Here is a 3,062-nt window from a genome sequence, read left to right as displayed (position 1 = left end):
GTAGCGAGTTCCAGGCACCCACTACCCTCTGCGTGAAAAACTCACCTCGTACATCTACTCTAAACCTTGCCCCTCGCACCTTAAACCTATGCCCCCGAATTGACCCCTCTACCCTGGGGAAAAGCCTCTGACTATCCACTCTGTCTATGCCCCTCATAATTTTGTAGATCTCTTATCAGGTCGCCCCTCAACCTCCGTCGTTCCAGTGAGAACAATCCGAGTTTATTCAACCTCTCCTCATAGCTAATGCCCTCCATACCAGGCAACATCCTGGCAAATCTCTTCTGCACCCTCTCTAAAGCCTCATGTGCAAAGCCAAACACTTCTTAAATATTTTGGGGGTCTCTGCCTCCACCACCCTTTCAGGCAGCGAGTTCCAGACTCCCACCACCCTCTGGGGGAAAATGTTTCTCAACTCCCCCCTTGGCCTTCAACGTCTTGCCTTAAATCTATGGCCCTCTGGTTATTGACCCCCTCTACTAAAAGGAAAGTTGCCATCCTCTCCACCCTATCTGTGCCCCTCTTATTCACCTCTAACAGGTCCCCTCAACCTTCGCTGCTACAAGGTTATGGGCCAGGGTTTTAAAGAACCCCAAAGTGTATCATGGAGTTCACCTGACCCACAACCTTTAATAGATTGTGGTATGGGGAGCACACGGCCCACTCTACAGGTGTGGGACAGCAGAAATGGAAAAGTATTTTTTAAAGCAAAACAATGTTTATTCTACGAACTCATGTTAAGCTTTTTAAAACATAGTGAACATCTTAGCAACCATCAATTCAAATACAACCCCCAAAGAACACAACACTAAATAATCCTTTAAACTTTCCTTTTAACATCCATAAGACTTAAAACAACTTTTACCAGAAGCACATCAGGTTAAAGTCACTACTGTTATTAGTTTTAAATCACCAGGATCGATTTACAGTCTTTAGATTACAGAGAGAGATTCATACACCTTCTGGCTGTGACTGCAGCTATCCAGCTCTGAAAACGAAACTAAGGGTGTGTCAGTTTGTTTTCTGCCTTTGATCCAATCCAGTTTTGAGAGAGTGGAGGGGCAAGAATGGATCTTCAATCGCGAGAGAGATCCCCGGTTGCTCGAGTCTTTTCCCAAGAAATACCCCCCCCCCCCCGCCACAACCCTTGCACCATAAAACGACACACCCTGCAGCAAACAGCCTAAAACGAAAGTAAAAAGCTGACAGCCCAGCTCCACCCACTCTCTGACATCACTGCAGTAATAAACACCCATTTCTTAAAGGTACTCTCACGACAGATATTTATATACACACCCATTTATAAACATCCATTTCTTAAAGGTACTCTCACTACAGATACTTATATACACACTCATTTATAAACACCCATTTCTTAAAGGTACTCTCACATGACACCAGCCTATCCAATCTCTCCTCAGAGCCTCAGCCCAGACTGCATCCTGGAGAATCTCTCTGCATCCTCTCCAGTGTGATCACATCCTGCAATGTGTCAACTCTCCCAGCCCCACACAGAATTTTAATCAAATGTATCCTACGCTGTTTCTCGCTGACACTAAGGCCCAGCTCAAAGTTGCCCTTTCCTTCATTGGCGTTTGGACAGCAACATCATAATGTGGCGGATTTACAACTTGGAACTCGAGCAGGTCTCGTCTGAAACACTGTCTGAAACTTTACTCTGTATCTAACCCGGTGCTGTACCTGTCCTGGGAGTGTTTGATGGGGACAGTGTAGATGGAGCTTTACTCTGTATCTAACCCCGTGCTGTACCTGTCCTGGGAGTGTTTGATGGGGACAGTGTAGAGGGAGCTTTACTCTGTATTTAACCCCGTGCTGTACCTGTCCTGGGAGTGTTTAATGGGGACAGTGTAGAGGGAGCTTTACTTTGTATCTAACCCCGTGCTGTACCTGTCCTGGGAGTGTTTAATGGGGACAGTGTAGAGGGAGCTTTACTCTGTATCTAACCCCGTGCTGTACCTGTCCTGGGAGTGTTTAATGGGGACAGTGTAGAGGAAGCTTTACTCTGTATCTAACCCCGTGCTGTACCTGTCTTGGGAGTGTTTAATGGGGACAGTGTCGAGGGAGCTTTACTCTGTATCTAACCCCGTGCTGTACCTGTCCTGGGAGTGTTTGATGGGGACAGTGTAGAGGGAGCTTTACTCTGTATCTAACCCCGTGCTGTACCTGCCCTGGATGTGTTTGATGGGGACAGTGTCGAGGGAGCTTTACTCTGTATCTAACCCCGTGCTGTACCTGTCCTGGGAGTGTTTGATGGGGACAGTGTAGAGGGAGCTTTACTCTGTATCTAGTCCCGTGCTGTACCTGTCCTGGGAGTGTTTAATGGGGACAGTGTAGAGGGAGCTTTACTCTGTATCTAATCCCGTGCTGTACCTGTCCTGGGAGTGTTTGATGGGGACAGTGTAGATGGAGCTTTACTCTGTATCTAACCCCGTGCTGTACCTGTCCTGGGAGTGTTTAATGGGGACAGTGTAGAGGAAGCTTTACTCTGTATCTAACCCCGTGCTGTACCTGTCTTGGGAGTGTTTAATGGGGACAGTGTCGAGGGAGCTTTACTCTGTATCTAACCCCGTGCTGTACCTGTCCTGGGAGTGTTTGATGGGGACAGTGTAGAGGGAGCTTTACTCTGTATCTAACCCCGTGCTGTACCTGCCCTGGATGTGTTTGATGGGGACAGTGTCGAGGGAGCTTTACTCTGTATCTAACCCCGTGCTGTACCTGTCCTGGGAGTGTTTGATGGGGACAGTGTGGAGGGAGCTTTACTCTGTGTCTAACCCCGTGCTGTACCTGTCCTGGGAGTGTTTGATGGGGACAGTGTAGGGGGGTTTACTCTGTCTCTAACCCCGTGCTGTACCTGTCCTGGGAGTGTTTGATGGGGGCAGTGTAGAGGGAGCTTTACTCTGTATCTAACCCCGTGCTGTACCTGTCCTGGGAGTGTTTGATGGGGACAGTGTCGAGGGAGCTTTACTCTGTATCTAACCCCATGCTGTACGTGTCCTGGGAGTGTTTGATGGGGACAGTGTAGAGGGAGCTTTACTCTGTAT

Source organism: Scyliorhinus torazame, chromosome 25 (assembly GCF_047496885.1).
Source record: "Scyliorhinus torazame isolate Kashiwa2021f chromosome 25, sScyTor2.1, whole genome shotgun sequence".
In the NCBI taxonomy this organism is placed as follows: domain Eukaryota; kingdom Metazoa; phylum Chordata; class Chondrichthyes; order Carcharhiniformes; family Scyliorhinidae; genus Scyliorhinus; species Scyliorhinus torazame.
The sequence above is the reverse complement of the archived record's forward strand: the minus strand, read 5'-3'. Positions refer to the sequence as shown.